General features: G+C 42.8%; 1 pseudogene; it reads left to right on the plus strand.

The window, feature by feature from the left end:
• Positions 1–318: 318 nt before the first annotated feature.
• Positions 319–1,397, plus strand: LOC128932512 (heterogeneous nuclear ribonucleoprotein A1-like; annotated as a pseudogene).
• The last annotated feature ends 18,479 nt before the right edge of the window (positions 1,398–19,876 follow it).

Raw genomic sequence — 19,876 nt, forward strand, 5'->3', positions numbered from 1 at the left:
ATTGGAGATGGCATTTCTGATTTAAGACTGTGCATTAGTAAATTAAGGCCATGACCAATAACATGCACAAAAATAGCGCGACAAGTATAAGCCTTTAAAATAACATTAAATAATGAAATTCTATTTCAGATTCTATTCCCTCATGCTTGTTATCCCCGCAAAGCATTTTTTTGTAGCTTTAAAAAAATTACAAAGCATTAAAAGCAAGGGTTTTTGAAAGGCTTCACCCTACAGCTATGCCTATAAGAAACACACAGGGCCTTTTTGCCTGTGGACACTTTTAAAGAAGCATTGTTAGTCTCTCTTCTTCCTGTCATCATGTCTAAGTCAGAATCTCCTAAAGACCCCAAACAGCCGAGGAAGCTCTTCATTGGAGGGTTCAGTTTTGAAACAACCAATGAGAGCCTGAAGTGCCATTTTGAGCAATGGGGGAATGCTCATGTACTGCGTGGTAATGAGAGATCCAAACACAAAGCACTCCAGGGGTTTTGAGTTAGTCAACTATGCCACTGTGGAGGAGGTGGATGCAGCCATGAATGAAAAGCCACACGAGGTGGATGGAAGAGTTGTGGAACCAAAGAGAGCTGTGCCAAGAGAAGATTCTCAAAGACCAAGTACCCACTTACCTGTGAAAAAGACATTTGTTGGTGGAATTAAAGAAGACACTGACGAACATCACCTAAGAGATTATTTTGAAAAGTGTGGAAAAATTGAAGTGATTAAAATCATGACTTACTGAGACAGTGGCAAGAAAAGGGGCTTTGCCTTTGTAACCTTTGATGATCAAGACTCCATGGGTAAGATTGTTATTCAGAAATACCATACGGTGAATGACCACAATTGTGAAGTTAGGAAAGCACTGTCAAAGCAGGAGGTGGTTAGTCTTTCCTCCCGCCAAAGAGGTCAGAGTGGTTCTGAAAACTTTGGTGGTGGTCATGGAGGTGGTTTCAGTGGGAATGACAACTTTGGTCGTAGGGGAAACTTCAGTGGTCATGGTGGCTTTGGTGGAAGCCACAGTGGTGGTAGATATGGTGGCAGTAGGGATAGCTATAATGGATTTGGTGATGATGGAAGCAATTTTGGAGGTGGTGAAAGCTGCAATGATTTTGGCAATTACAGCAATTGGTCTTCCAATTTTGGACCCATGAAGGGAGGAAACTTTGGAGGCAGAAGCTCTGGCCTCTATGGTGGTTGAGGGCAATACTTTGCCAAACCACAAAACCAAGGTGGCTATGGCGGTTCCAGTAGCAGCAGTAGCTATGGCAGTGGCAGAAGATTTTAATTAGGAAACAAAACTTAGCAGGAGAGGCGAGCCAGAGAAGTGACAGGGAAGCTACAGGTTATAACAGATTTGTGAACTCAGCCAAACACAGTGGTGGCAGGGCCTAGCTGCTACAAAGAAGACATGTTTTAGACAAATACTCATGTGTATGGGCAAAACACTCAAGAACTGTATTTGTGACTAATTGTATACCAGGTTGTTTTAGTTTCTGTTCTTTGAAAAGTGTAAAGCATTTCAACAAAGGGTTTTAATGTAGTTTTTTTTTTTTGCATTCATGCTGTTGATTGCTAAATGTAATAATCTGACTGTGATACTAAATAAATGTCCTTTTAAAAAGAAAAAGAAACATGGTCAGGGTGGTGGCTTATGCCTGTAATCCCAGCACTTTTGGAGGCTGAGGCAGGTGGATCACGAGGTCAAGAGATCGAGACCATCCTGACCAACATGGTGAAACTCCATCTCTACTAAAAAATACAAAAATTAGCTGGGTGTGGTGGTGTGTGCCTGTAGTCCCAGCCACTTGAGAGGCTGAGGTAGGAGAATCACTTGAACCCAGGAGGCAAAGTTGCAGTGAGCCTAGATCGTGCCACTGCACTCCAGCCTAGTGACAGAGTCAAACTCCGTCTCAAAAAAAGGCTATATTACTAACTGGGCAGGCTGGAAATTAAAAGAAAAATTGTTTAACTTGATAACAGTTTTTAAAATAATCATAAACAATGCTGATATTTTTCAAATGAATTTTGGGCATCTTTCTTGATTATTGTTTGACTTCTTTCCTTTGATCTGTTAATGTAGTGAATGTTAATAGATACCTAAATATTTTGACTTCTGGGATCAATACTATTTGATCATGATGGATTATCCTTTCAATGTTCTACTTAATTTCATTTATTTCCCTTCTGATACTTTTGAGGATAATAATCTTTCTGTATAGCGAATTGGATAGGGATGGTGTTAGTTTCATAATCATTTGATGGATTAGAAAACTGAGGCTGGGCGCGGTGGCTCACGCCTCTAATCCCAGCACTTTGGGAGGGTGAGGAAGGTGGATCATGAGGTCAGGAGATCCAGACCATCCTGATCAACATGGTGAAACCCCGTCTCTATTAAAAATACAAAAAATTAGCTGGGCGTGGTGAAGCAGCTTCTCCTGGCTACTCTGGAGGCTGAGGCAGGAGAATCTCTTGAACCTGGGAGGTGGGGGTTGAGGTGAACCGAGATCATGCCACTGCACTCCAGCCTGGCAACAGAGCGAGATTCCATCTCAAAAAAAAGAAAAATAGAAAAAATGGAAACATGGAGATAGTATATGACTTATTATCCAAGAACAAATGCCAAATAAGTGTTTGATTTTTGGCCCAGGGATTTTTGCTGTTCTCCACTAGGAAATTAGTGTTTCATCAAGCAAATATGCCATCCACCAACTATTTCAGATAACCTCACAATATTTCACATAACCTAAGAGTAGTGTCTGAAAAACAAGATTTTCTATTTTAGCTACATCATTAATGCCATTTAAAATCCTAATTCCTAAAGCTCTTTATTTTTTATCCTCCCCAATAACAGTTGTTATAACTGTATCTAATGATGTGGGGGCCTGGAGAAAAATGTAGAGTGGAAGCAGGAGGAGGTGAGAATAAGGAGGTCAGTCGGATGGTTGCGTCATTAGCTGAGCTCTGCAACCTCCTCCCGTACCATTCTCCCCTTTACTCACTAAATCCAGCTGCACTGGCCCTCCTTCTGTTCTCTGAACTTTCCAAGTCCATTCCCAGCTTAGGGCCTTGGCCTTTGCTACCCTTTCTGTTTAACACGATCTGCCCTAGACTCATGCATGGCTGGCTGTTTCCTTCAGTCAGGCCTCAGCTTAAATACTACCTCCTCAGAGAGGCCTTCTCTGACCTCCCATCTAAGCAGCAGATACCTACTCTACAGATTGTGTATCCATAATTCGAAAGTCCCAAATCCATGATGTTCCAAAATCTGGAACTTTTTTGAGTGCTAGCATGATGCTCAAAGGGAATGCTCACTGGAGCATTTTGGATGTCTGATTTTTGGATTAGGGATGCTCAGCGTGGGTAAGCATAATGTAAATATCCCCAAATCTGAAAAAATACTGAATTCTGAAGTAATTCTGGACTCAAGCATTTTTGCCAGGGCTGCCTAACAAAGTGCCGCAGACTGAGTGGCTTAAGCAGCAGAAACTGGCTGTTTCACAGTTCTGGAGGCTGGACGTCTGAGATCAGGGTGCTGGCAGGCAGGTTTGGTTCCTTTCGATGGTTATGAGGGAGACTCTGTCCCAGCATCTTTCCCGATAGCTTGTTACATCTTCTTTTCTTTATGAGTGTCTCTGGGTCCAAATAATAAGTTTACTGGGAGGTGATCCTGGTAGAGGAGGAGAGGGGCAAAGCAGAGGAAGGAAAGAAGCCAACAAAGGTTGAGCACTATGGATAACTGGGGCTTAATCCTGCTGAGGGCCTTTGGGAGCCAGGGTGGAAATACACCCCAGAGTCATCTCCCCCAAGAGGCACCCGTGTTCACCATCAGCCATGGTTGGTCTGCTCCAGGGTGCTCATGGGTAGAGAGTTGCCCATGACCCTGGTGGCTAGAGAAAGGCCACAGGCAGAGCTGCTGGCTGCTGGAAGTCTAGGTCACCAGTGCCCACTGAAAGATAAGGCCTGAGGCGTAAAGACAGGGCAGCGACAGTGTCTGGAACAGACAGGCAGTGAAGCTATGAGGAAAAATTTTCCCTACTTTCTCCCCTAGGAAGAAGAGGAAACGTTCTGGATGAACATCCTCTTGAAAATTATTTTTGAATAAAATTCAAGTATAAAAGTATACAGTGAAAAGTGTAAGTATCCTTTTCTCACTACCCACCTGTCTTCTGTTGCACTTTCTTGTATATCCTTTTAGAGATAGTATAATGGTGTGTGTGCGTGTGTGTGTGTACATGTTATCGAGGTAGGTATTACATATATATATACATATATACACACATATTATAGGCACAGTTAATAAAAATATAAAATAAAAATATGTGTAAGTTATTTATGTTTTTACATAAATTGTCCCACACAAGCAGTAGCATATAACATATTGTGCTCCTTTTACAAATGTATCTTAGGGGAACTTTTCATATTACTGCATGTAGTTTTGCCTCAATTTTTAAAATGGCTGCATAGCACTCAATTTCAGATGCACCGCAATTTATTTAACAAATTGTTTTTTGAGTTGGAGTCTCACTCTGTCACCAGGCTGGAGTGATTTCGGCTCACTGCAACCTCCGACTCCCGGTTCAAGCAATTCTCCTGCCTCAGCCTCCCGAGTAGCTGGGATTCCAGGAATATGCCACCATGCCCAGCTAATTTTTGTATTTTAGTAGAGACAGGGTGTCTTTTTATTTTATTGTTATTAGTTTTTGAGACAGAGTTTTGCTCTTGTTGCCTAGGCTGGAGTGCAATGGCACGATCTCGGCTGACTGCAACCTCCACCTCCCAGGTTCAAGTGATTCTTCTGCCTCAGCCTCCCCAGTAGCTGGGATTACAGGCATGTGCCACCACGCCTAGAAACGAGGTTTCACCATGTTGGCCAGCAGGGTCTCCATCTCCTGACCTCATGATCTTCCCACAGCAGCCTCCCAAAGTGCTGGGATTACAGGCTTGAGCCACCATGCCCGGCCAACAAATCTTTTAAGTTGTTTTAAAATTTTTTTCTTCTGAACTAAGTATTTTTGTTCATGTGTTACTGAGAACATTCCTGGAATCTGTAGGGTAAGTGCCTAGGAATAGAACTGCTGGGATGTATGACACATGCACCTGAAATATTGATAGATAGTGCAGAATCTCCTGGAACCAACATACACTCCCATGGGATTGACCATTAGGAAGCCAAAGAATGAAAGCGGAGGGGTAGGATGTAGAAGAGGAGGGTGGGGCAGTGAGACCTGGAATACCAGACATCAAGATTCTGGTGGCGCAGTTCCTGCTGAGGGCAAGGTCCAGGGTGTGCCTGCACCAGGAAGTGTGGAAAGAGTGAATGGGAAAGAGTGCAGGTGAAGGTCAGTGAAGCAGAGGAAGTTAAAGTGCTATGAGGTGGTGAGTGACTCACCCCAATTATGTCAGCCCATCCGTGCTGGTGACCTCTTCACCAGAACTGGAGAAATATGGCTAGAGAAACCTTCAGCTTCCCTTTAAATGTAGCAGGGAAGAGCAAGTCAGATGCCTCCCAGTCCACTGTCTACTCTGAGGAACAGAGAAAAAACTCTTCACACTTGCACTCTCAGAGAAGAAAGCACATCAATCAACTCGGCTGTCTCAGGGGACACGCCGTGATGTCTCCATATGTTATGATGGCATCTGTGGCACTGGGACAGGCAGGGCTGTTTCTGCAGATCCTCCAGCTTCACATGATTATGCCGGTGGACAACTCATTTCACATCTCGGGTCCTCTCAGTGTTTGTGACATTGTCAAAGCAACCCTGGCCTGGGGTACCCCTTTCTTGATAATAAAACCGATAGCAACAATGACAACAGTAGCGGTTGACATGCTGAATTGGTTAGGGGTTGTGTTCAGCTGCAGGTAGCAGAGACCTGAAAAACACTGGTTTAAACCAGACCTGGGTTCTCATTTCCCTCAGGTAACATGAAGTTCAGGGATAAGCATCCCATGAGAGGAAGAGCAGCTCTGCACTGTTTTTCATGTCAGGAGCCTCCAGCCTCAGCCTCCCAAGTAGCTGGGACCACAGGTGTGTGCCACCATGCCCAGCTAATTTTTTTACTTTTATTTTTGTTTTTAGAGATAGGGTCTTGCTCTGTTGACCAGGCTGGACTTGAACTCCTGTTCTCAAGTGACTCTCCTGCCTTGGACTCCCAAAGTACTGGGATGACAGGCATGAGTCACAGTGCTGAGCCACTTGGGATTTGGATGTAGTGCATGTGTACCAGATATTGCTCACTGAAGATGGGACTGGGATGACTGCACCAGGATGTGAGGAATTGGGTTAGTTTTCATGTAGCATGGAATTTAAAATGCCAGAAAGTGTTTTGGAAATGGTGAAATCTGAGTCCTCTTCTATGATTATCCAACTGTAATAGGGAAGTGGAAGCTACACTACCAGTACAGTGGCTGTTGCAAAGATGGATGGACCTGAGGCTTCTGCCTTGCACTGTTTAGAGCTGACTGATTCTGTGAGGGGTGGAACTAGGTATTTATTTAGCAGTCACCTTCTGCCATCTATGGGTTCATATGTTTCATTGCAGTTACAGGGGAGTAGGCTGTGACACCTTCAGACACAAAGCTGATGTTTCTGTTAAACTAGTTATACCTCCTTTTTGTCTACAAAAGCCATTTTTTCAGTATGCTTTTGTTTTTGATAGATAAAACACTTTTTGTGATGTTAAATAATTATTTCTTTGGAATAAGGGGGGAAATTTATATTGAGACATGCATGAGGAAGGACCTGGATGCCTGAATTCCATTTTTTAGTGTGTTTTTAATAGCCAGGAAATTCTTCCCTCTGCATTAAAAGATGAAGCCGTCATTTAGAAAAGTACTGTAAGGCTTGTATTTTCCCCCAGGCTACAGGAAAAGGGGACCAGGAGTTGGAGTGATTTCTGCTTTCTATTGTTCTAATGCTTTATTTTTAGCATCAACTGGGGTAGGGGAAGCCACGGATTGTGACAGAGGAAACCTGGAAGTGCTGTGAAGGGCAAGACGGGTGGTAGGTGGGCAGTAGGCATGGGAAGTCAGGGAGGACTTTTTAGAGGGGATGAGGTGGCTTCTGGGTTTGAAAAGATTTGAAGGCCTCAGGGAGAAAGGATAGGCTGGTGGAAAAGACCACCTGCTCCTTATGTTCTGTGTCTGCAGTTCAAGAGAGCTTCATGCAGAAAGAGGACACAAGTTTCTCACAAGGCTGCCTCACAACTAGCTTCCTTCCTTTGGATCTCCATGTCTATTTTATCTTCCTGTTTCTGTGTGAAGCTCCCTCTCCTTCTCTCTGGTTCAACCACATTGGTCTCTTTCAGTTTCTGGAAAGCACTATGGTCTCCATTACCAGGGGCATTTGCATCTGTTGCCTGCTCTGCTAGAAACTCTCTGTGTCCTGGGAACTGCTCTCCATCCCTTTATCTCAGCTTGAAACTCACTTCGTCAAGGAGGTCTTGCCAGATCCCTCAGATTGGCTCTATGTGTCCATCATATTTGTACTTTTCAGAGCTCAGATTCCATGTCCAACATCAGCCTTCTTTCTATGGCAAGTATGGCACTGTGCCTATAACCCCCTTATCCAGGAAGAGGGACATGGAGGGGTCCGGAGGGGACAACAGTAACAAAACGGTACCTATTTCATTATTAAGTTTTCTTTGGAGGTTTATTTTAGAAGGTAGGCTAAAGGTGACCAAATGTGCCCACTCATCAACTCATGGTATGGTTAGGGGAGAGAATACTGTGGGTGTCATTTTCCCAGCACAGTAATGGAGTGGGCCTCCGTCTTCTAATTCCTCCCTGGTCCTGTGGGGACAGGAGGGCATCACTCTGGGATGCAAGCTCTGTCTTTCCTCCTACCCGCAAGGGTGGAATAGGATGGTGACTGTGCAGAGAGGGCTCTGGCTGGAGCATGACGAGACCACTAAACTCAGGAAAATGGGAAGGAGACTTTTCTCTGTCTCCTTCCATTACTTGAGATAAGCTATTTCCCAGAGTGCAAGGACAGACTGGAAAGATTAATCATGGCCACAGGACAACCCTTCAACTTTTTTTTTTAATTTTGAGGATGAGAAATCGAAAAGGTAATCCAGAAGGCTAATTTGGGTGCAGACTTTGGGGAAAATTAAAGAAGATGAGTCCTGGAGAGATGTGTGAGAGTCAGGGCTGACATAGAATGCACAAAGTGGTGTCTGGAAGGAATCCTGGGTCTTAGCATCTGCGGTGTGCTAAAGTGGTATAGCAGAGCTGCCAGGGACACCTGCCTCAGCTGTTAGTGTCAAGATGGTTTTGAAAAACCACTCACAGAGTTTTGTGGAAAACTGTTGTCTCACATGGCCCTGGGCCCTGTGAGTGTCTTGTCAGCACGATTTGACACTCATGAGAGAATTGCTTTTGGTTGCCAGCAGGAAGCACCTGGTTTTGCAAAGCTGTGACAAAAATAGGAACTGGCATATAGGCAGTCCTGGTCATTTGACTACTGAAGAGATGTGAGAATGACCCAGGGGAGGGAGGACACTAGGAATTTATAGTTGTATCATGGTAATAGTAGGCTTCCTGGGGAATGAGGTCAAATAAGAAGAGGAGTCACTGACACCCCTTAAGTTTGAGTAAACCCTTGTAGGCTCAGGGGGTTGCTCACGCTATACATACAGAGTTGGCCAAAATCTTTGAATCCAGTTTGGCTAACACCATAATCATCAGTTTGACAAGAGAAAATCCCAAGCATTTGTATTTAGGAATATATATTGATTTTTTAAAAATTTTACTTTAAGTTCTGGGGTACATGGTCAGATCTGGCAAGATTATTACATAGGTATACACATGCCATGGTGGTTTGCTGCCTCCATCCCGTTGTCACCTACATTAGGCATTTCTCCTAATGTTATCCCTCCCCAATTTCCCCACCCTCTGCTATCCTTCCCCTAGTCCCCCACCCCCCAACAGACCCTAGTGTGTGATGTTCCCCTCTCTGTGTCCATCTGTTCTCATTGTTCAACACCCACCTATGAGTGAGAACATGTGGTGTTTAGTTTTCTGTTCTTATGTCAGTTTGCTGAGAACAGTGGTTTCCAGATTCATCTATGTCCCTGCAAAGGACATGAACTCATCCTTTTTTATGGCTGCATAGTATTCTATGGTGTACGTGTGCCACATTTTCTTTATCCAGTCAATCCTTGATGGGCATTTGGGTTGGTCCCAAGTCTTTGCTGTTGTAAACAGTGCTGCAAGAAAAATATATGTGCATGTGTCTTTATAATAGAAAGAGTTATAATCCTTTGGATATATACCCAATAATGGGATTGCTGGGTCAAATGGAATTTCTATTTCTAGGTCCTTGAGGAATCACCACACTGTCTTCCACAATGGTTGAATTAATTTACACACCCACCAATAGTGTAAAAGCGTTTCTATTTCCCACATCCTCTCCAGCATCTGTTGTCTCCAGATTTTTTAACGATTGTCATCCTAACTGACATGAGATGGTATCTCAATGTGGTTTTGATTTGCATTTCTTTAATGACCAGTGATGATGAGCTTTTTTTCATATGTTTCTTGGCTGCATAAATATCTTCTTTTGAAAAGTGTCTGTTCATATTCTTCACCTTCTTGGTGGGATTGTTTGTTTTTTTCTTGTAAATTTGTTTTAGTTCTTTGTAGATTCTGGATATCAGCTCTTTGTCAGATGGGTAGCTTGCAAAAAATTTTTCCTGATCTGTTGGTTGCCAGTTCACTCTAATGATTGTTTATTTTGCTGTGCAGAAGTTCTTAAGCTTAATTAGGTCCCATTTATCTATTTTGGCTTTTGCTGCCATTGCTTTTGGTGTTTTAGTCATGAGGTCCTTGCCTTGTCTATGTCCTGAATGGTATTGCCTAGGTTTTCTGCTAGGGTTTTTATGGTGTTAGGTCTTATGTTTAAGTCTTTAATCCATTTGGAGTTAATTTTTGTATAAGGTGTAAGGAAGGGGGCCGGTTTCAGCTTTCTGTACATGGCTAGCCAGTTTTCTCAACACCATTTATTAAACAGGGAATCCTTTCCCTGTTGTTGTTTTTGTCAGGTTTGTCAAAGGTCAAATGGTTGTAGATGTGTGGCATTGCCTCCAAGGCCTCTGTTCTTTTCCATTGGTCTATATCTCTGTTTTGGTGACAGTACCATGCTGTTTTGATTACTGTAGCCTTGCAGTGTAGTTTGAAGTCAGGTAGTGTGATGCCTCCAGCTTTGTTCTTTTTTGCTTAGGATTATCTTGGCTATGTCAGCTCTTTTTTGGTTCCATATGAAATTTAAGGTGTTTTTTTTTCAGTTCTGTGAAGAAGGTCAATGGTAGTTTCATGGGGATAGCATTGAATCCATAAATTACTTTGGGCAGTATGGCCATTTTCATGATACTGATTTTTTCTAACCATGAGCATGGAATGTTTTTTCATTTGTTTGTGTCCTCTCTTATTTCATTGAGCAGTGGTTTGTAGTTCTCCTTGAAGAGGTCCTTTACATCCTTTGTTAGTTGTATTCCTAGGTAATTTATTTTCTTTGTAGCAATTGTGAATGGGTGTTCGCTCATGATTTGGGTCTCTGTTTGTTATTGGTGTATAGGAATGCTTGTGATTTTTGCACATTGATTTTGTATCCTGAGACTTTGCTGAAGTTGCTTATCATCTTGAGATTTTGGGCTGAGACAATGGGGTCTTCTAAATATAGAATCATGTCAGCTACAAATAGAGACAATTTGACTTCCTCTTTTCCTAATTGAATACCCTGTATTTCATTTTCTTGCCTGATTGATCTGGCTAGAACTTCCAATACTGTATTGAATAGGAGTGGTGAGAGAGGGCACCCTTTCTAGCATTCTAAGGGAATGCGTCCAGTTTTTGCCCATTCAGTATATTGGCTGTGGGTTTGTCGTAAATAGCTTTTATTATTTTGTGATACATTCCACTGATACCTAGTTTATTGAGAGTTTTTAGCACAAGGGCTGTTGAGTTTTGTTAAAGGCCTTCTTTGCATCTATTGAGATAATCATGTGGTTTTTGTCTTTGGTTCTGTTTATGTGATGGATTACGTTTATAGATTCTTATGTTGAACCAGGCTTGCATCCCCAGGATGAAGACTACTTGATCATGGTGGATAAGCTTTTTGATGTGCTATTGCATTCGGTTTGCCAGTATTTTATTGAAGATTTTTGCATCCATGTTCATCATGGATATTGGCTGGAAATATTCTTTTTTAGTGTGTCTCTGCCAGGTTTTGGTATCAGGATGATGTTGGTCTCATAAAATGAGTTAGGGAAGATTCCCTCTTTTTGTATTGTTTGGAATAGCTTCAGAAGGAGTGGTACCAGTTCCTCTTTGTAGGTCTGGTAGAATTCGGCTGTGAGCCTGTCTGGACCAGGACTTTTTTTTGCTTGGTAAGCTATTAATTGTTGCCTCAACCTCAGACTTTGTTATTGGTCTATTCAGGGATTCAACTTCTTCCTGTTAGTCTTGGGAGGGTGTCAGTGTCCAGAAATTTATCCATTTCTTCTAGATTTACTGGTTTATATGCCTAGAGTTGTTTGTAGTAATCTCTGATAGTAGTTTGTTTCATACTGAATTTTTACTGATCATACATTTCATGGCTCCCTTGAGGAAAACCTTTCACAATAAGGTAGCAGGTTATTCTAAAGGCCTCCCTTACTAATAACTCAAGATTTGGACCCTTGATGTCTTCTCTTAGGAGCTCCCTTTGGGAGCCTGCACAAGTCAGTGGAGAAGAGCGCTGACCTGGCAGGAGGGAGTCTGGGTTCCATTCTCAAACTTACCCCTCAGTAGCTATATCCATGAGCAAGTCACTTCACCTATCTGGAACCCAAGTTTCCACTCTTAGATGAAGCAGCTAATTACTGTTGCTCCCACCTCTAATGTTCTGTAATTCTCTGATCCTGTAACCGGAAGCAGTGGCGTAGGTTGGTGCTGGAGAACAGAGGCATTCCTCCTGTCATGAAGTGAGTTGTGACCTCCCCACCCCTCAAATCCATATGTTGAAACCCTAAGCCCCAATGTGTCTCTATTTGGAGACAGGGCCTTCAGAGAGGTAATTAAGGCTAAATGAGGTTATAAGTGTGGAATCCTAAGCCAATAGGACTGATGTCCTTATAAGAAGAGAAAGAGGTCTCTCTTTCTCTCCACATGCACACAGAGGAAAAACCACAGGAAGACACAGCAAGAAGGTGGTCATCTGCAACCCAAGGAGAAATCCCTCACCAGACAGCAACCCAGTGGCAACTTGACCTTGGATTTCTAGTCTCCATAACTGTGAGAAGATACATTGCTGTTGTTTAAGCCAGTCAGCCTGTGACATTCTGTTAGGCAGCCTGAGGAGACTAATATACCTCCCCATCACTCAAGCACTGGTCTATGACTTGTTGGTCTGTGGCCTTTGGGGGTGTTTCCATTTAATTTTCTCCATTGGCAAAGGAATAGCAAAGTAAATTGGCTCCTGGAAAAGCAAGCACTCTATTGCTTTGGAATTTATGGAGTGGAGTCATGGGTGTTTCTGGGGTATTTTCTCTAACTGTAACTAATTTTCTAACATGAGCTTTGCATTCAACAGTTCAATTCAATTCTGAGACTGCCTACCTGATGTTACTATTACCTCCCAAAGTTAAAGGGCTCAGTCTTACTCATCTGCCCCCATCTCAGATACCAGTTGCAAATCTTAGCTCATGCTTACTTCGGACTGACTGGCTATAAATTGGGGATTCCCATGGCTTCCTCCTCATTTGGTAATTTGCTGGAATGGCTTAAAGGACTCAGGAAAACATTTTATTTATGTTTAGTTGTTTAAAAGATACAACTTGGGAACAGCTAAATGGAAGAGACACATAGGGTAAGGGTTATGGTGTATGTGGTATGGAGCTTCCATGCCCTCCCACAGTGCTCCATCTTCCCAGCACCTCAATGTGTTCACCACCCAGAAAGTTCTCCAAACCTTGTGGTTCAACATTTTTTTTTAATGGAGTCTCGCTCCATCACCCAGGCTGGAGTACCGTGGTGCAATCTTGGCTCACTGCAACCTCTGCCTCCCAGGTGCAAGCAATTCACCTGGCTCAGCCTCCTGAGTAGGTAGTATTACAGGTGTGCACTACCATGGCCGCCAATTTTTGTATTTTTAGTAGAAGCAGGGTTTCATCATGTTAGCCAGGATGGTCTTGATTTCCTGACCTCACGATCTACCCTCCTCAGCCTCCCAAAATGCTAAGATTACAGGTGTCAACCACCGCGCCGGGCCTGTTCAATAGTTTTTATTACCCAATCTCTAGCCCCTGCCACCCCTTCTTTGGAGTATGTCCAATCTCGATTGGTCCTCTAGTACCAGTGTGGAAGACCCTGTGGGGTTACTTTCTGAGCAAAAACCGGGCGTGGAAACCTTAAAAATACATTGCTACTGACTAAAGAAGTTTTTGGAAACTTCTGCCAGAATATCTTGGTTGCAGGGCCCTGTGTAAAAGTGGGCAGCTGTGGAGCAAGTGGATCGAGGTCACTGCTTTCCGGAAGGGAAGGTCTACACTGTCACCCTGAAGCCCCAGATCACAGGACTTTGTAGAGCGTTAAGCTTCTATGTCTCTTCCTTGGGAGTTGCTTGTCTGGGGTAGGAAGTGGTCTCACGCTAGTAACTGGTCTAAGGACCCATGGAGGAGGAGCAAGCAAGCTGCAGAAGAGCTGGACGCCAAATATAGGGGGTCCCTGCGGGGAGTCTGAGGGACCTGCAGGCCCAGAATAACAGCAAACATGAGGTCAAAGGACTTGAACTGGACCCTGAGTTTCCTGTGAGGCCACAGCAGAGCTCATCCAGGATTTCTTGGTGGAACAAGATATTAACATTACACAGTGGGGTGGAGAAAGTGGGGTCAAAGATAGCTTTCAGTGCCTGTGAACACACTGTGCCTGGCCCTGCTGAGAGGGTCACGCATGTGTGCCAGGCTGGCTCCAGGCCCCACTGTCCACACTCCCAGGGTCTGTGGTGAAATCGAAGTTATTCTCATTCTCAACATTGGAAGTATGTCTAATGTGGAAAGAGACCACATTGAACTCTGACTTCTGTTGTCCTCTCAAAGCTGTGTGTTAAGCAAATTGACATAAAGGATTTCCTTCTCTTTTATCTGGCATTGGGATATCTGTATCAGTGTTCATAATGTCACTCCAAAGGCACTTGCTGAGAAATCTCAAAGGTGAAGGATTTGTTCTGAATTTTCTAAGAAACAGATTTTTAAAGAAAAGGCATCTCCTATCTTCTGTTTCTGAGTTTGTAATCTATAGGCCAGATAGAGATTTTCTGTATCTAGAATACTTGATTTTTTTAGATTGGGAATTTACAAGAATACATGGGTATACTTTATATATGTGAGAAAATAAACTCTAGGCTGGGCACGGTGGCTCATTCCTGTAATCTCAGCACTTTAGGATGCAGAGGTGGGTGGATCACCTGAGGTTAGGAGTTCAAGACCTGCCTGGCCAAACCATGGTGAAGCCACATCTCCTCTAAAATACAAAATTGGCTGGGCATGATGTGATGCACTCCTGTAGTCCTAGCTACTTGAGAGGCTGAGGCAGGAGAATCCCCTGAGCCTGGAAGGTGGAGCCTGCAGTGAGCCAAGATCGTGCCACTACATTCCAGCCTTGGCGACAGAGTGGGATTCCATCTCAAAAAAAAAAAAAAAAAATCCGAGAAAGAAAATAAACCCCTTTTGCATACTTTGGAAGCATTTTTTTAAGAACAAAATTACATTGCTAGTAAAAAGATTTATTGTGAGAAGTATCAAAACAATGTAACATTTGGAATTAATTGAAGTACTGTTTGAGCACATAATACGACATTTCTGTAAATGTATACATATTGAGGCCTGCATCTAATTCATAACTGAATTCTTAAAAATCCCGCTTTGGTACTTTTAGGCAATACATTCTTGCTAAAATTCTGTTGAATTAATTTCTCGAGAGTAAATAGTTGGAGCCACTTATTTGAATACCTCTAGAGTTGTGTTAACAGAAATGGGAACTGTATTCAAAACAGACTGAGATTCAGACCCAGGGGATTACAGATTTTCACTTTGTGGTTTCAGATGTTCCCCATTCACGGGCACCTATTGCCTGCTCTCTCAACACTTCCACGTTCAGTCTGGTACAGTTAGTTGCTTCAATCTCTTTTCTTTTATGCTACACTCAGCATGTGGCTGTGTGTACCCACTGGCATCAGCTAATTGCCCACTGGGCCCAGCTGGCTTATCTAGGGGCTGGGATATTAAAAGCCCCTCACATGTGGCCATCTCTCTTGTGGTGATCAGAAGAATGTATCACCACTGACTCTTTACTTCCCAGAGATGGGAACTCGCAGTTCCAGCTTTATGAATGTTCTCCCCTCACCCCATCACACCCTTAGGCTCTTGGAATCTGTCACAATTATTATTATTATTTTTGAGACAGGGTCTTGCTCTGTTGCTAGTCTGAAAGAGCAGTGGCATGATAATGGTTCACTGCAGCCTCAAACTCTTAGGATCAAGCAATCCTCCTGCCTCAGCCTCCTGAGCAGCTGGGACTATAAGCACTTACCATCATGACCACCTAATTTAAAAATTTTTGGTAGAGACTGGGTCTTGCTATGTTTCCCAGGCTGGTCTTGAACTCCTGGTCTCAAGCAGTCCTACCATCTTGGCTTCTCAGAGTACTGGGATTATAGGTGTTGTCAGAATTCTTAGTTGTAGGCAACACAGACTCCATCTGATTCAAACTCATTTATTGGGTTCTAGGAGAGTTGAAAAACCAGGCTTGGAGCTACAGTAGCAGGACACTATACCCCAAATCATGCCACAGCGTGAAGTTGTCATTCTCATCAGCCTGACCAGATATGTATTCTGCTGTTGACACAGTAGAATATCTGCTCCAGGTGCAGGCTGGGGACAGCACTGCTGCCTCTGCTGCCATGGAAACGCAGTCTTGCTGCCACTGCCACCACCTCTACAGAGGGTCTGAGTTGCTGTTTCTTTGTTCACTAGCATGTGATTCAGACTCCAGAGTGGGTGCCTCTGATGGGTGGATCCTAGATCCTGTGCCCATAACTACCCGCAAAGGATGCTGAGAAAGGCAATACCACGTTTCAGCTTTTATGGTGAAAAGAGGGCTAAGGACTCATGAAGACTCATAAGAAAGGTAACACTCCAAATAGAGGCAGGAGACTCAAATGGTAGGCAGCTGAAAGGAAGGACAACTGTCCGTGATGTAGACTAAACTGTACCAACCCCCGCCCACCGCTCCCAGAGAGAGGACAAAAGCCTAGTTGTACACAGGTTATTAAAATCTCAGCCAAACCAAAACAAAAAAACAATAGTGACCATGACAGCAAAGAGACTTTATTCCTTTTTTTTTTAATTTTTTATTGGATTTTAGGTTTTGGGGTACATGAGCAGAGCATGCAAGACAGTTGCGTAGGTACACACATGGCAGTGTGCTTTGCTTTTCTTCTCCCCTTCACCCACATTTGGCATTTCTCCCCAGGCTATCCCTCCCCACCTCCCCCTCCCACTGGCCCTCCCCTTTTCCCCCCAATAGACCCCAGTGTTTAGTACTCCCCTTTCTGTGTCCATGTGTTCTCATTTTTCGTCACCCACCTATGAGTGAGAATATGCGGTGTTTCATTTTCTGTTCTTGTGTCAGTTTGCTGAGGATGATGTTCTCCAGATTCATCCATGTCCCTACAAACGACACAAACTCATCATTTCTGATTGCTACATAATATTCCATGGTGTATATGTGCCACATTTTTCCAATCCAGTCTATTATCAATGGGCATTTGGGTTGATTCCAGGTCTTTGCTATTGTAAACAGTGCTGCAATGAACATTCGTGTACATGTGTCCTTATAGTAGAACGATTTATAGTCTTTTGGATATATACCCAGTAATGGGATTGCTGGGTCAAATGGAATTTCTATTTCTAAGGCCTTGAGGAATCGCCACACTGTCTTCCACAATGGTTGAACTAATTTACACTCCCACCAACAGTGTAAAAGTGTTCTTTTTTCTCCACATCCTCTCCAGCATCTGTTGTCTCCAGATTTTTTAATGATCGCCATTCTAACTGGCGTGAGATGGTATCTCAATGTGGTTTTGATTTGCATCTCTCTGATGACCAGTGACGATGAGCATTTTTTCATACGATTGTTGGCCTCATATATGTCTTATTTCGTAAAGTATCTGTTCATATCCTTTGCCCACTTTTGAATGGGCTTGTTTGTTTTTTTCCTATAAATCTGTTTGAGTTCTTTGTAAATTCTGGATATCAGCCCTTTGTCAGATGGGTAGACTGCGAAAATTTTTTCCCATTCTGTTGGTTGCCGATCCACTCTAGTGACTGTTTCTTTTGCCGTGCAGAAGCTGTGGAGTTTCATTAGGTCCCATTTGTCTATTTTGGCTTTTGTTGCCAATGCTTTTGGTGTTTTGTTCATGAAGTCCTTGCCTACTCCTATATCCTGGATGGTTTTGCCTAGATTTCCTTCTAGGGTTTTTATGGTGCCAGGTCTTATGTTTAAGTCTTTAATCCATCTGGAGTTAATTTTAGTGTAAGGTGTCAGGAAGGGGTCTAGTTTCTGCTTTCTGCACATGGCTAGCCAGTTTTCCCAACACCATTTGTTAAACATGGAATCCTTTCCCCATTGCTTGTTTTTGTCAGGTTTATCAAAGATTGTATAGTTGTATGAATGTTGTGTTGCCTCCGGTGCCTCTGTTTTGTTCCATTGGTCTATATCTCTGTTTTGGTACCAGTACCATGCTGTTTTGATTACTGTAGCCTTGTAGTATAGTTTGAAATCCGGTAGTGTGATGCCCCCCGCTGTGTTCTTTTTGCTTAGAATTGACTTGGCTATGCGGGCTCTCTTTTGGTTCCATATGAAGTTCATGGTGGTTTTTTTCCAGTTCTGTGAAGAAAGTCAATGGTAGCTTGATGGGGATAGTGTTGATTCTGTAAATTACTTTGGGCAGTATAGCCATTTTCATGATATTAATTCTTCCTAACCATGAACATGGAATGTTTCTCCATCTGTTTGTGTCCTCTCTGATTTCGTTGAGCAGTGGTTTGTAGTTCTCCTTGAAGAGGTCCCTTACGTTCCTTGTGAGTTGTATTCCAAGGTATTTTATTCTTTTTGTAGCAATTGCGAATGGCAGTTCGCTCTTGATTTGGCTTTCTTTAAGTCTGTTATTGGTGTAGACGAATGCTTGTGATTTTTGCACATTGATTTTATATCCTGAGACTTTGCTGAAGTTGCTTATCAGTTTCAGGAGTTTTTGGGCTGAGACGATGGGGTCTTCTAGGTATACTATCATGTCGTCTGCAAATAGAGACAATTTGGCTTCCACCTTTCCTATTTGAATACCCTTTATTTATTTTTCTTGCCTGATTGCTCTGGCTAGAACTTCCAGTACTATATTGAATAGGAGTGGTGAGAGAGGGCATCCTTGTCTAGTGCCAGATTTTAAAGGGAATGCTTCCAGTTTTTGCCCATTCAGTATGATATTGGCTGTTGGTTTGTCATAAATAGCTTTTATTGAGATACGTTCCATCGATACCGAGTTTATTGAGGGTTTTTAGCATAAAGGGCTGTTGAATTTTGTCAAATGCCTTCTCTGCGTCAATTGAGATAATCATGTGGTTTTTGTTTTTGGTTCTGTTTATGTGGTGAATTACGTTGATAGACTTGCGTATGTTGAACCAGCCTTGCATCCCTGGGATGAATCCTACTTGATCATGGTGAATAAGTTTTTTGATTTGCTGTTGCATTCGGCTTGCCAATATTTTATTGAAGATTTTTGCATCTATGTTCATCACGGATATTGGCCTGAAGTTTTCTTTTCTTGTTGGGTCTCTGCCGGGTTTTGGTATCAGGATGATGTTGGTCTCGTAAAATGATTTGGGAAGTATTCCCTCTTTTTGGATTGTTTGAAATGTTTTAGAAGGAATGGTACCAGCTCCTCTTTGTGTGTCTGGTAGAATTCGGCTGTGAACCTGTCTGGACCTGGGCTTTTTTTGTGTGGTAGGCTCTTAATTGCTGCCTCGACTTCTGACCTTGTTATTGGTCTATTCATAGTTTCAGCTTCCTCCTGGTTTAGGCTTGGGAGGATGCAGGAGTCCAGGAATTTATCTATTTCTTCCAGGTTTACTAGTTTATGTGCATAGAGTTGTTTGTAATATTCTCTGATGATGGTTTGAATTTCTGTGGAATCTGTGGTGATTTCCCCTTTATCATTTTTTATTGCATCTATTTGGTTGTTCTCTCTTTTCTTTTTAATCAATCTGGCTAGTGGTCTGTCTATTTTGTTGATCTTTTCAAAAAACCAGCTCTTGGATTTATTGATTTTTTGAAGGGTTTTTCGTGTCTCAATCTCCTTCAGCTCAGCTCTGATCTTAGTTATTTCTTGTCTTCTGCTGGGTTTTGAGTTTTTTTGATCTTGCTCCTCTAGCTCTTTCAATTTTGACGATAGGGTGTCAATTTTGGATCTCTCCATTCTCCTCATATGGGCACTTATTGCTATATACTTTCCTCTAGAGACTGCTTTAAATGTGTCCCAGAGGTTCTGGCACGTTGTGTCTTCGTTCTCATTGGTTTCGAAGAACTTCTTTATTTCTGCCTTCATTTCGTTGTTTACCCAGTCCACATTCAAGAGCCAGTTGTTCAGTTTCCATGAAGCTGTGCGGTTCTGGGTCGGTTTCTGAATTCTGAGTTCTAACTTGATTGCACTATGGTCTGAGAGGCTGTTTGTTATGATTTCAGTTGTTTTGCATTTGTTGAGCAGTGCTTTACTTCCAATTATGTGGTCAATTTTAGAGTAGGTGTGATGTGGATTTGGGGTGGAGAGTTCTGTAAATGTCTATCAGG

The sequence above is a fragment of the Callithrix jacchus genome, chromosome 6 (assembly GCF_049354715.1).
Source record: "Callithrix jacchus isolate 240 chromosome 6, calJac240_pri, whole genome shotgun sequence".
Classification (NCBI taxonomy): domain Eukaryota; kingdom Metazoa; phylum Chordata; class Mammalia; order Primates; family Cebidae; genus Callithrix; species Callithrix jacchus.